The following is a 14064-nucleotide window of genomic DNA, read 5'->3' on the forward strand; positions in this document are numbered from 1 at the left end:
CATCATTCTCACTTTGTAAATTACCAGGGATCCTCAAGTTGCTTTTGGCTCATCCTCTTTATGGGGGAGAGAGAGTTTGGAGATGGAAGACCCAGAGAAGGCAGAAGATTGAACTGGAATGTTTATCCGGAGATGCTAAGCTGTCCCCAAGGAATACAAACATCCCCAGCTCTTGCCAATATTTCTAGTGATGATTAACTCATGTTGTCGGAACTGGATCCCACTTAATTCTCGTCATGGGGAGAGAAGAGTTTCCCACAATATGTATCGATTTGACTCAGTAGCTGGAGAGACAAGAATATCCAGGTAGGCACAAGTTAAAAAAAAAAGGATAAATGAAAACTCTGGTGAGACCTGAAACATTCAAGAGTAGTTTTACTTTTTATTCTAGAAGCAAAACCAAGCCCCCCCCTTTTTTTTTTGTATTTGTAGGAACTGGATTTTGAGGCACATTTTCTGAATCAAAACCACCTATAAAGTGGAAACCAGATCACTTTTTCTTCCTCTTCGTGTTTCCATGTGACTAAGTTGTGCAAGCTGGATTTTGTACAGCTTGGTTGTTTGGTGTTTTATTTATTTATTTGAAAGCTGAAAAATTCAAGTTCTCTAGTGTTTTCCAGTTGTATGAAGGTGGAACAAGGCTTCCCCATTCTAAGCCTGTTTCAGACACTTGAGGCAAATCTATTAATAGAAAGTTCTGTGACTCAAACCCATAAGGGACACAGGGTGTGGCAACAGTAGCCATGGAGCACAGGGAAGAGGAGGCAGGCTCTGAATGCACCCAGTCACAATCTGCCTTCTGCCACTCACTGCCCTGGTGACTATAACACAGGACTCTCAATCTAGGGGAAAACTTTCAAATCATGTATCAGAAGTGTTCATGAAGGATACAACAGCAAGTCCACATTCTCTATTTTACAGATCAGGATGACTGTGGCATCAAGCAAGGCACTCCCTGCAGACTAACATATAAATAACATGAACGCTTGAGCTACAAGTCTAATTCCAGGTGATGTTTGGTGAGGCTGCTGGGCATAGCGATGAGGAACCATTTATAAATCACAGCTTCCCACTTGGGAGTCTGAGCCATGCTTAGGGCCATCTACCTGGGAAAGGTTAATTGGAGGGGTTCTGGGATATGGTTCTTGTGGTAGGCATGTTTGGTAACTCTTGCCTCACACAGCCTCTTCTCAGGGACTCTGCCTCCATCACAGCCCGTCCTGGCTTCTGTGACCCTGCCTCCTCCCCTGCTAATGGAACTGGGGGGCCCAGGGATGCTGTGGTAGGCTGAAGCAGATGAAGGAAGTCAGAATCCTGACTCAGAGGGATTCCTGACAGATGGTGATAGACATTATAGCAAAAAGGTCATTCAGTGTTGGAATCTGTGAGGTCATAGACCAGGGAACAGGCCCCAGGGAAGCCAGAGGTCAGTTGTAGGGTGGGAAAAGAATCAAGTAAGTACTAAAGGGAAGGAGGGGGTAGGCATGGGCAGGTAGTAATGAGAGGGACTGTACTGAGACATCCCAATGAGAGCAAGGAGGAAAAGAAGGGAGAGAGGGGAATAGAGAGGAAGAAGGGACAAAGGGGAAGGGAGAGATGAAGGAGGAGAAGGAGAAGATAAAAGCAAGAGATGGAGAGAAAATTAGGGCCCACCCATCCACAGCCATTCCCTATCCTAAGTGTGCCAGGTCTTTCTGGACCCTTTTCAACAGCAGCAGCTACCCAAACTCTTCCTGGACCCCACTCTACATTTTTTAGCTACTGAGGGCTGATTCCAATCACACAAAAGGAGGTCTCTCAGGACATCCTGCTGGCCTTGAGGCAGAGATTGGGGGTGGGGACAGGCATCTGTCCCTTATAAAAAGGAGACACTTCCCCATGAAAAGTCAGCTGCTAACTAGTGAGGGTGGACCACAGGCCCCAGGTAAGATCTGCAGCAAGCTACAGGCACAATAGGGAATGGTCCATCTGCTTCCCGCCCTGCAGAAAACCATTCACCGCAAACTTAAGAGTAGAGTTCCCAGAGTAAATGTCTGTGAAAGAAATGATACACTAGGTTACATATGTACTGTCAGCAAATCCTAGGAAAGGTTGGGGCACCTCGAAGCATAACAAGGTGGCAAGTTTGGGCAAATAGAAAGAAGTCTACATAAAGGCTAATAAAGTCTATGAACTCTTTAACACTAAGGCATGGTACAGTCAGAAAGCAGGAATTATCTTCAGAGAGGATTTATAGAATCTCACAAATGAGAAAATCCCCATGGATGATTGGAGGGAAAAATGTCTTAAGTATAACTCTAACCTTTGAAGCTAACATGGTAATTAGTTAACTCAGCCTTGGTTCTCTTGCTGATACTTGTCAGAGTTCGGTAGAAATCTGGTGAGTCTGACCCACACTATTTATTCCAGGTAAGTGCCACTGAAGTTTCTTAAACCAAACTATTATAATGCCTGAAGTGAACGCTCATGAGATGCTCAAGGAACCCAACAAGGCATTTCTAGCTCAGGACTCTTTCCTGAATTTCAAGTCCAAATATCTCATGGCATTCTGAAATTTTCCATCTGTTGTGCTGTAGTTGCTTCCAACTCAACAGGTCTAAAAGAAGACCCTTCACCCAACCTGAGCAGTATCCTTGTATCTGCTCCTGAGCTCAGTGACCAGCATTAATCTCCCTACCAATACCTAGACCATAATCATTATTCCTCACTCCAATTCCTGCCAATATGTGCATCAAATCAATCACAAAGTCCTGCTGATGCTGCCTGTAGAATGTCAAGTTGGTCTCTTTCCAGGCCCTGATTGTTCATCTGGATTGTGCCAAAATTAATATAAGCAGCACCTTACCACATACTTCCCTGTAGCTCAAAAGGGGATATAACTTGTCTGTGGTTTCTGCAAGAGAGCAACTGTATGGGGACCCATTGTGAAACAATCTATATAGCTGTATGCAACTTTTGTATATTTCTTAACCATACAAAGCAATATTATGCATGTGGGTAATGTTCACACATATGGACATGTGTAGCTGAAGTACAAAAACATGTAGGAGGATGATTTGAACTAAATTCCAGATACTGATTTCAGAGGAGAGATGATCTACAGAAGTAGATGGAGCTTCAGTGATATTTGTAATATATCATTTCCATGTTTAAAAATACTGTAAGATACTAACATCAACAAATATGGGTGGTACTTGGATGTCTGCTATGATTCAGATGTGTTTCCCAAAGGTGATGTGTTAGAAATTCATATATTAATGGTATTTGGAGGTGGGCCCTTGGGAGGTAATTAGGATTAGATGAGGTCATGAGGGTGAAGCCCCCAGATGGCATTAGTGGTCTTATGAGAAGAAGTGAGGCCTGAGCTGGCACACTTGCTCTGTCTCCCCAGGGGATGTCCTCCTCTATATTAAGATGAAGCATGAGGCCCTCACCAAGCCCCCAGCAGATGCCAGCATCATGCTCTTGGACTTCTCAGCCTCCAGAATCATGAGCCAAAAAAATGTCTGTTCTTTATAAATTACCTAAACTAAAATATTTTGTTATGGTAACAGAAAATGGACTAAGACAATGCCTTGGTTTTTAAAGACTTCTGTATATTTCACAATGGAATTTTATTCAGCCATAAAGAAAAATGAAATCATGGCATTTGCAGGAAAATGGATGGAACAAGTGGCCATCATGTTAAGTAAAATAAGTCAAACTCAAAAGGTCAAGGGTCATATGTTTTCTCTCATATGTGGAAGCTGGACAGAAAAAGGAAAAGAAAGGTGGGGGTGGAATCTCATGGGAATGAAAATCAAAGGGAGATCAGCAAAGGAAAGGAACTAGAGAGTGGAAGGGAGAGAGGGAGGGAGGGGGAGGGGGGAAATGCTGGGGCGTGATAGTGGCCAAATTATATTGTTACCTTGTGTGCATGTACAAATACACAACAAATCCCATCAATATGTACAATTATAGTACACCAGTAAAAATTGTGGAAAAGACATCTGTATATTTAATATATTTCACATGTAAAATGTAAAAATTTAAAACAGATGTGATCATGAATAAACAAAACCCAGTTTGTCCAAGACTCTAAGGACTCACCACTGTCACCACACTGTAAGGCTTAGTTCCTGGCATCAAGGGGTTCAAGGGATCCCCTTCTATCTTCAGTGTGTGATGTGTACTCTACCCTTTGTGTTTAAGGGCTGAGGTTTCTTAAATTAAGCGTGTCCCTGCTTGCCTTTCCTCAACTCATGGGAAGGCCCAAAGAGTGGGGTGGTGTACAGGGATGGGGGCATCTTCTAACATATACCCCCTTCCTTTCCCTTGTTTTGGTCATCCAGGCTTTGACGGAAGACCCAAGTCCCATTGATCAAAGAAGTGGGTTGAAATCACTCTAGGAAGCTTTCCTTCTCTGACTTATGGGGCCAAAATAAAAAAATAAAAATAAAATAAAATAATAATAATAATAAAATAGCTTAGTTCCAATGCTCTGCCACCTACTAATTCCTGAGATCTAGTCAGAAAGGGCTTGCACTGAGGATCACACTACAGCAAGCCATCACCCATCTTGGAGCCAGGGGAAATGCTGCTACCACGTTCCAGCTGAGCGACTTGCAGCCCCCTAATGTTTTCAGTCCCTAGTTCAATTTAAATTACCATTAAAAACAATGGATCTAACTGATTAAAATTTAAATCTACCTAACCTCATCTGGGGGCAGGAGATGCCAAGGGAAAAGAGAGCCCTGATGGAGTCAAGGAGCACCGCGGTCGCGTGTCTTTGGCTGTTTATGGCTATAGCTGGGGGCAGGTACATTTGCAGAACTTGTAGGAAGATATTTAGAGCCAGGATGGAGAGATTTAGGAAAACAATTGAATCTAAGCAACACTGGTATGCACTTCAGCAGGGGAGGCAGGATGCAGAACTGGAGAGGCAGAAGCTCTCTGTCTAACTTCTCTTTCATCTGGGGAACTGGGAGTATAGGCCTGACCTCTGGAAATGACAGTTTTTGAGCTTTAGATTGAAGTATGGATGGCATGTATTTTTCCTCAGTAATACCCCTGTTCCCCACTACAGAAACACACAGCCTCTTCTACATCATTTCTACACATCCATGTGGCACCTGGTGACCTGCTATTAACAACAACAACAAAAAAGAATTTACAGCCCTGTCCCAAGTTTGTCTGTCTAGTGGAAAGTAGCTGGTAAGTCTGAGCCAGGGGAATTCTCCCAGGGATGTGCCAGGCAGTTATGAAGAGTCAAGACCTCTCCAGGCAATAGAAATTGGACTGCAAAACTGGGCTATGGAGGCAAGGGCAGATCCTATCCTGCGGAGACCAGACTCAAAGAAAAACGAAGCTCTCACACATACAAGGCCAAGTGGGAGAGAGTTTGTGGCCCTGAAAGGCTCCTGGTCTGCAGAACCAGTTAATTCTCAGCCCTGCTGCACCCTTGCCCTCCGTCAGGGTTCCAAGAGTCAGCACATCCTGGCTATGGTCCAGGCCAGAGAAGTTGAGCTGCCATTTCCAGCACAAAGAATCTGAGAAGGACACTTGTGATCAGATGCTTCCTGGAGTTTCAATCACTTTTAAAGTAGTAGCTTCCACCTCCTTCCCCACAAATTAAGAAACTGGTCCATTACATGGTTTTACAACTATAGATGCTCCTTGACTTACAACGGTGCTACATCCTGGTAAGCGCAGCTTAAGCAATGATATGGTAAATCACAAGTGTATTTAATACTCCAACGAACCCATTTGTAAAACTGAGTTTGTAAGTCAAACTGTAAGTTGGGGCCATGTGTGTACAATAATGCATCACGTTTTCCTTAAGAAACACAAGGCTGTAGAGTAAGCGCATCTAGACTGAAAATAGACACACAAGTCCTTTACTACTGCTGCGATATTCCTCCTCAAAACAGTATGTGTGGACTTGTCCACTGTACTGAGTGGCTATCTTGTGCATCTTCTGCTGCTCCCGGTCTCCTCCTTTCACTCTGCACCCGTCCCATCCTGTTGTCACTTCTGTAAGCTAAGCTCCCTTGTGCATGATGACACACACACATTATGAGCCTTCCCTGATTTCCCCAGCTGTCTGCTCTTTCTCTTTCTCAGTCAGTGCTCATATCAGCCAGGCTAGGAAGAAGCCACAAGGTGGAATGGTGGGACATGGGGGTTTAGTTTACTGTGAGGTAAACCAAGGCCAATGACACACTGGGCAGAGCAGGGCAAATAAGCCCACTTCTTTCCTTTCACCTAGATGATGCTAAGGCAGAGATCCTTATAATCCTCCAGGAGTCCAGTGTCCACTGTGCCTCCATGTCTGTATGGCTCTTGGTAAAACTGAGGAACAGCGTGGTTACATGCTCCATCACATCATCTCACACTTTCCTTTGCCACAGTAAAATACGGTAGTCTTTCTTTATCCATGGGGGATAGTTCCAAGAACCTCAGTGGATGCCTGAAGCTGCAGATAGTAAGGGACCCTACATATACTGTATTCTTTCCTATATATAGGAACCTATAATCAATTTTAATTTATAAGTTAGGCACAATGAGAGACAATAGCTTACAATAAAAAAAAATAACAACAACAACATACGGTCATAAAAGTCATCCAACACTTACAAATTGGTTGTTTCTGGAATTTTCCACTTACTATTTTAATAACACAGTGTGACACAGTTAAATGAATCTATGGACAGCAATCCTAGAGAGGAGGGACTATTGTGTGCGAGTCTGCCTCAAGCCCTACTTCCTAGAAGTTTAGACACTGTTTCCAAACTCTAGCTCCTTCAATCCACCCTCTAGTTTCTCAAATGAAGATTTTGCTCTCCTATAGAAATGGCTCTAAAGGTTCCTCTGGTCATTTGGATAAAAGACCCCTTTCTGAACTCTGTACACAAGTCCCCTCACAATATGAGCTTCTTTCCTGCTAGCTCTCCAGCTTTTCCTTCTATGGTTTATTTCTTCTCTATTTCCTTCTATGGTTTATTTTCTTCTGGTCATTCTCAGACCTCTCTTGCACCTGGTACCATTGTCTTTTCCTGCAATGCCCCTCCTTCCTCTTTATTTTTCTCCTGGATAGACTTCTTCCTTCTCATCCTTAACACATCTGATTTCCTGGATTCACCCAAGTGAATTTCATTGCTACCAGCTCTGTATCTTCAAGATCTTCTTGCTTGATCTCTGGGCAACACAGTCCCTGGAGGTTCCCACCCAGGTGGAACTGTGAACTTCTAAAGGGCAGGACATGAACTCTGCAGAGACCTGATACTGAGCAAGCACTCATACATGATGATTAAAAGGGACAGAGGATGCCCAGACCACAAAACATTTATGGATTTGTAGAAAAGACAGTCTTTGGTAAGGCCTAGTTCCTGACACACACCAAGGATCTGTTCAACTTCCCAGGTGGGGTCAGGAGCCCTGTCCTTCCACTTAGAAAAGGTGTTCAAGTTCAGAACCATCTAGACTTATTTTAATAAAAAATAAAAGGAGAGTTATGAACCTTAGAAGGTACACTGTACAGTTGATTCACCTTCCTTTAAATAGCTGCTAAGAATAAGGTTCTCTCAAATGCAAATCAAAATTACTCTAAGATTTCATCTCACTTTTGTCAGAATGGCAGCTATTATGAAGACAAACAACAATAAGTGTTAGCGAAGATGTGGGGAAAAAGGTACATGCATACATTGCTGGTAGGACTGCAAATTGGTGCAGCCAATATGGAAAGCACTATGGAGATTCCTTGAAAAACTGGGAATGGAACCACCATTTGACCCAGCTATCCCTCTCCTCTGATTATACCCAAAGGACTTAAAAACAGCATACTACAGGGACACAACCACACCAATGTTTATAGCACACAATTCACAATAGCTAAACTGTAGAACCAACCTAGATGCCCTTCAATAGATGAATGGATAAAGAAAATGTGGCATATATATATACACAATGGAATATTACTCAGCAATAAAAGAGAATAAAATCATGGCATTTGCAGGTAAATGGATGGTTTTGGAGAAGATAATGCTAAGTGAAGTTAGCCAGTCCTAAAAACCAAATGCCAAATGTTTTCTCTGAAATAAGGAGGCTGATTCATAGTGAGATAGGGAGAGGAAGCATGGGAGGAATAGACAAACACTAGATAGGGCAGAGGAGTGGGAGGGGAAGGGAGAGGACATGGAGTTAGGAATGGTGGTGGAATGAGATGAATATCTTTATCCAAAGTACATGTATGAAGACACGAATTAATGTGAATATACTTTATATACAACCAGAGATATGAAAAATGTTCTCTATTTGTGTAATAAGAATTATAATGCATTGTGCTGTCATATATTAAAAAAATCAATAAAAAAAGATAAAGAAAAATAATCAAAAAAAAAAGAAAGGTTTTCTCTCATAGGAATTGTGAGGTAAAAAGAAAAAGAGAGGTGCAAAGGGAGACAAAAGGAGACAGCCTCATCTGCCTGCTCCTGAAGGCTAAAATTCAACAAGGATGAAAAAGTGTTTTATTCCAAGATTAGAGGTAAGCTCTAAAATGCAAATCTCTGTGAATTTCAGCACTGAAGCAGAAATAATTTACATTGCAGAATAATTTAAAGTCTGTGCAGTTCTTGGCTCATTTATCTCAAGTAACCCCCTGAGAGAAAGGTGTGTATGTATGGGGGAGGGGGAGCAGTCCTTGCTGTATCTCACTCAAGTCTTGAGGGTTCCAGAAGATCTTCAGAAGCCAAGGATCTCAAAGGCTATCCCACCCACCCTCCTCCTCCCCACATTCTTTCTTTATGCAAAAAAAAAAAAAAAATGGTGCTCAATTCTGACAGCAGGAGTAACAAGGGGAATCCTGCTCTTTTGCCACTGGCCTGGTCTGTGGTCTACCTGTGGGCAATAAAAAGAAAGAACTCTACTGCTTGTGATACACATTTTGAGTGTTTCTAATCCCCAAATCTTAAATTTGAAAGGCTCAAAAAATCTAAATTTTGTAGCATTTCAAGTTTCAGATTTTCAGCTTTAGGATGCTCAACCAGGAAAGCCTATGCAAATATTCCCAAATCCAAAAATCTCTGAAATTCTGGTCATAAGCATTTCAGATAGGGGATACTCAACCTGCACTGGATTCCATATTTATTCTTGGCTTGATTTCCTCGGGCTGAATTATAAGTCATTTAGGACAATGGCTAAGTAGCTGTATGTAATGTTGCACTTGAGCATGCTTATAAGTGATTCCAGAACCAACCTGTCTGGGGAGTTAGAGAAGGGACAGAACATTCACAAGCACTTATCATTCTCACTGTGAGGAGGTGAGAAGCTCAATCTCTGGTCTAAAGAAAGAAGTTGGGAAAATTCTCTGTTTTACAGGTGGTATGGAAAGAGCAACCAGTCCTGTTTTTGCAACTTGATGGCACATTTCTCATCTATAAATAGGGAATAATGTCACTTCACAGTTCTGTTAGACAACTACTAAATGTGCAGTGCTGAGTAAGGGTTTGGAATAATAAATGCATGTAAATGCTGCTTAAAATTGTGCCCTTATTTAAAATTATGTGGTGTTGATACTGACCCCCAAAGCATAAAATGGAACCAGCTAGAAATGGGAGTCCTTTGATGCTATGCCCTCCACCACCTGACCCAGCTGGAACCAATGCTTGGGCCCCCTACAGATCTTTTAGCCTGAACCAGCCAGTTAGTATGTTTCTCCATTTTCTAGCAATTTGTTTTTCAAGGCTCTCTCTGCCTTAGCGCTACAGCTTTCTGCCATTTAAGGGATGCCTCTTAAAGGACCCTGGGGAACTGCCAGCCAGTTTGTGAAAACAAGAAACCCTTTGACATGACCTCCTTTCTGCTTTGAGGAGGGCAGGAGGTCTTCAAATTGCAAAGCAGGTCTCTCTTTTCCCCCATGCAAATGCAGTCACTTATGGATAATGATGCCCCTTAATCAACTCTGACTGACACAGTCCAAAGGCAACAAAGCCCACCAGCTATGCCATGGTGCTCAGAGAAGGGGATGGAAGTTGAAAACGGACCAGGACCGACCACGGAGGGCCCAAATGTGTCAACAGACTCCTCTATGAGCTTCCTGTGATCAGTGCTATCTGGGCAGTAATCACAGAAAACAGACTCTTCTGGGACAAAGAGAAAGCTGTCACAAAGGGAGGTTAGAAAGACTAAGAGGCTGCCTTGGTAAAACTGGTCATTTAAAAAAAAAAACAAAAAAAACCAAAAAAAAAAACAAACAGAATCCCAGAAGGACCTGTGAATCTGGGTGAAATGGACTTGTCCCAAGTGCCTCCTCCTTTCCTGAAACTGAAAATAGATGGTGGGGGTTTTGGCCAGAGACTGATAATCAGCTTCTGTTTAATCAAAAGGGAACTGACTCCGCCACAGGACCATCCCTTGAGAGTCTCCAGGTCATTCTGGGACCGGGTGCTGCCTCCATGGAGAAGAGCAACATCACACTGGTGGTGGGTGTGATGGTTGAGACTGGAATCCTCCTGACAATTAAACTGAGGCCCCAAAGGCCAGGAGCCAAATAACAAGGGCCACATACCCGCCAAAGTGAGCAACATGGCCCCCTCTGTAGAGCAAGGGCATACCAGGCACGTGCAGCTGATGTGGCCAGCCTTCACCTCCCACCCACCTTGAGCCTTGGAGGAAAGATGTCCTTGGAGGGCTGTTGCTTGGCCTCCAATTCTACCTAACCAGGTAAGCAGGGCCGCTAGGAGAAATTCACTGCATCCTGGGGCATTTCCAGACACAGATGAATACCATAACCAGCAGAGAGAGAACTCATAGTCAGAGATGGGCTGGCGGATGTCCCGAAAGAGGGCTGTAGAGCAGGACCAGCTTCTAGAATTACCAGCACTTCCAGTTTCTTAGGGGAAGGTTGGTCTAGGTTGGTCTGGGTGTGGACTGCACAAGAGTGCTCGACTGGGCAGCGTCCTACTGGGTAGGACTCTGCCCACAAAGGCCACAGGGAGAGTGGGCAGTAGGAAACCAGGAGCTGAGAGGAAGTTGTACTGTCAACCTAAGAAAATGAAATCCATGGGGGTTGGGGGGAACATCAAAGACCCATAACACTCCCTCCAGAAAAAAAAAAAATCAGCATTAGACACCTGTGAAGCCCAGGTGGCACAGATACTAGACAGCTCCACTCCTATGCAGGCAAGAGTTTCCCTCCCTCATCTCCGTCTTTCCCCACTGTATCCCAGGAGGAGGAAGTTTCCCTGGTGAAGTAGCATTTGGCAGCCCTGGCAAGGAGCTTACTTGAATAATGTTCAGTTTCCCCATTATTAAACCAAAGTGCATATTTTAATTATTGCATTGGGATTGTTCTTGGAACTAAAATTAACCAGGACTTTAAAAAAATTGTTGTTGTTGTTGTTGTTTAAGAGCTACAGGGTCTGCCCAAAATTGTATCCAAGGCTTAGAAAAGAATTACTCCACAATTTAAAGATTTAGACAATTGCTTTTTTTTTTTTGTCTTGTAGTCTATGAAATCTTTCAACTTATTTATACAAGGTACTTTTGGTGGTAGATGGAAGATGACTTTATGTTTCAGGTTATACAAATCTCTTTCTAGATGGTTTAGAAAACAGAGCACACACATGTGATTTAATGAATATTAATTACTTAGGACAAACCTAGTTACTTTTTAAAATGAGTCCATTAAAAATAGCAGCCAATAGTCCAAGCAGGTATGGGTTTGGGGTGCAATGTATGAGGGCCGGAAGCTGATGCCTAAAAGCAGTAAGTGGTGAATGGTCATATCTCATGGGTGAGGACACTAATGGGAGAAAGGGTCACACTCTGTCATTCCACCAAGCCTGGTAAAGACAAAGCCATGCAGGGCTCAGGGATCACTCCCCTCTGCCACTAGGCTTCAATCAGGATGAGTAATAGAGAGAAGTGGGAGACTCGGGGAAAATGCTTCCCCAGCACAGGTGCTGGCTCATAGATGAGGGGGGAGGGCAAGTGGGTCAGAGTCAACAGGAAAGAAAGGGGTCAACCATTCCACCTGATGCCCACTTTGCAAACATCCAGGTATGGAACTTTCTTATAAACCACTCTGACCCCTTGGCATCTGTCAACTGGCAATGCCTCCTGGGCAAATAGCCTGCAAGCAGTTCCTTCCCCTAGTCTCACTATGAGTGATGCTCTTCCATGTGACTTTCTCAGGCTGTCCTCGGTTTTTGTCTGAGGAGAGCTGCAGAGACCATTCAGAGTGCTGTCTGAGAGACCTGGTAGGAACCTTAGATTTCATGGAACTGACTGAATGAACCTGGGCCACCTATTTTCTTTTTGCAACTTCAAATTCCTTAGCTATGAAATGAGAGGCCTGATGATTTCAAGGTCCTTTGAACCACAAAGTGCAAGACTTTTAGTTTATGATGTAAGCTTTCTATGGGTCTCACCCACTAGTCTATGGAGGCCAGGACATGGCGTAGCTTCCAGTCATACCCAGGGCTCCTGTACCACCAGTTCCCCATCACCTTGTGGTACCCTCACAGAGGCCCTCTCTCCAAAAACCTTCTCCCTGAAGAGAACCCAGGGCTGTTAAATGGATGCAAAGGACAGACCCCTTATCTTCAAAGTGGGGACAATCTGGAGTAATACAGTCTCCAGAGCTTCCCTAAGGAATCAGACTGAAGCTGGCCTCCACCTGAAAACCTTCAATGTACTGGAAGCATCTGACATTTAAAAGGGATCATTTTTAATACTCTCTCCTTAAATCAAAGATTATTTCCAATAATAACCATTAAAAAACCATAGTCAGAAAAGAAAAAAAAGTGAACATTTTCTTTTTTGAACTTCACATACATAATCAGGAAAGAATAAATTAAAACTAATATCATATATAAAATTTTAAAAAAAGATTGATACTTTAAGTCATTTTAATGTATTTCTTTGTGAAAAGGGAACCAAAAAGGCCCTCTGTCTCATTGATGCTGATTTCTCTCTGCATAGAAAATTATTACGTTTTGTTTTCCAGCATTAACTGCTGTAAATTTGGCAGTGAATACATAAAAATTAGTACTCTTCATATGTTTGTGCTAATGGACACAGATGACAGATGTCAACCTGTCTTTACTCACAGTTTATAGAGGAATGCTTTTTTAGTAATTTCAGAGTTTCTTCCCAGTGAAACAAGGTATACAAATGCCACAAAGTGACTGACAGAACACACATCCGACTGCTTATTCCTGCCTGCCAGGATGAAAGTAATGGCTTTTTTGCAATTTCCAACTTTGCTACATGTAATTATCTTACAATGGTGGTGGGGGGGTGTAACCTTGGTCTCCAAAATCACATTTGGCAGTGCCAAAGAGCACGTTTCACACGTAGTGATTGTACAGAAACCTGAGGCAGGATCAATACAGAAGACACTATTGTGCTGGGAAACCAGAAAGGAAAACATAGGATGAGCCAGGCCCACTTCTAGGGGACAGTGCACATATTTATCTTGTATAATAAAGAGGGCATCCCCTGGGGCTCATTCTGCTAGCATCTCATGGCTAGGAGCAAAAAAGGCACATTGGCTTTGATGCAGAACACACCTCAGGCAGGAGTCCACCCTCCATTGAGTGCTCATGTGCCTAGCGGCTCCTTCAAAGGCAGCAGGTGAGGTGGGCCATCACACTGGCCCCATTCCTTGGATTATGAATTACATAAAACCCAGGCCAGGCCACTGCAATGAGAAGGAAGAGCAACACGTGGTCTGGGGCTGAAAAAAATTCATTAAGTGCTTAATTTACTGTAACAGAATTAATCTTATGATTCTATGGCCGTATTCAGAGGTGTTCCTCTCTTTGGAGCCCTAATTAATAATAAACAGCAGCTCTCTGGGAACATCAGGATGGCTAAAGAGACTCAGGCAGGTCACAAATGAGTCCTCCAGTGCTGTCGCAGACCATGACTGCAAAGTCTGCCCAAGAGGAAGACAGACTCCAAATAAGACACAATTTAATGTGCCAGGAAGCACTCACTGTTATGATGATTATAACAGGGTAAACAGTACTGCTTCAAAAAGACCAAGGACTTTTTGAAGATCCTTATACTTGGTAGCATTTA

At 43.1% G+C, this 14064-nt stretch overlaps 1 protein-coding gene across 7 annotated transcripts in view; it reads right to left on the reverse strand.

Moving 5' to 3' along the window:
- The window catches only part of Mgat5 (alpha-1,6-mannosylglycoprotein 6-beta-N-acetylglucosaminyltransferase), a 328673-nt gene that overhangs the window by 46250 nt on the left and 268359 nt on the right, over positions 1 to 14064 (reverse strand). The window lies entirely within an intron of this gene.

This window comes from Ictidomys tridecemlineatus, chromosome 7 (assembly GCF_052094955.1).
Source record: "Ictidomys tridecemlineatus isolate mIctTri1 chromosome 7, mIctTri1.hap1, whole genome shotgun sequence".
NCBI classification, from domain to species: Eukaryota; Metazoa; Chordata; class Mammalia; order Rodentia; family Sciuridae; genus Ictidomys; species Ictidomys tridecemlineatus.